At 50.2% G+C, this 602-nt stretch overlaps 1 pseudogene; it reads right to left on the bottom strand.

Annotated features, from left to right (window-relative positions):
* Positions 1-248: 248 nt before the first annotated feature.
* On the bottom strand, positions 249-366 carry LOC126485794 (5S ribosomal RNA; annotated as a pseudogene).
* Positions 367-602: the final 236 nt, after the last annotated feature.

Raw genomic sequence — 602 nt, 5'->3', positions numbered from 1 at the left:
CAAACTTTTTGACGGTGAATGCAACTTTACACCCCTCACCTCAACAAGTTAAAGCACTCCATCTTCAGGCCACAAGTGGCCCATCGGGACCATCCGACCGCCGTGTCATCCTCAGTTGTGGACGCAATTAGGATGCGCGTATGGTCAGCACTCCCGGCCGTAATGATGGTTTTCTTTGACCGGAGCCGCTACTATTCGGTCGAGTAGCTCCTCAATTGGCATCACGAGGCTGAGTACACCCCGAAAAATGGCAACAGCGCATGGCGGCCCGGATGGTCACCCATCCAAGAGCCGTCCATGCCCGACAGCGCTTAACTTCGGTGATCTGATGAGAACTGGTGTATCCAGTGCGGCAAGGCCGTTGCCTTTAACACGTTAAGTGTCCATCAAAATGGTTTCCTTTCTGTCTGCTACTGTCCTGCCCTCCTGGATACGGACGATTCATCTTGTTATTGTTGAATCGTTCAGCTTTGCGGCATGTGGATACTTCCCCCGAAACGCGTCTACAACAAACGTGAGACACCGGCAAAATACCTTTCACAATGAAAACTACTTGCTCTTTGGAAGCATGCTTACAAAAGAACTGCGCAATATTAAAATGT

The sequence above is a fragment of the Schistocerca serialis genome, chromosome 6, assembly GCF_023864345.2.
Source record: "Schistocerca serialis cubense isolate TAMUIC-IGC-003099 chromosome 6, iqSchSeri2.2, whole genome shotgun sequence".
NCBI lineage: Eukaryota > Metazoa > Arthropoda > Insecta > Orthoptera > Acrididae > Schistocerca > Schistocerca serialis.
Note: the sequence above shows the minus strand (reverse complement) of the source record. Positions and strands in the feature narration are given on the sequence as shown.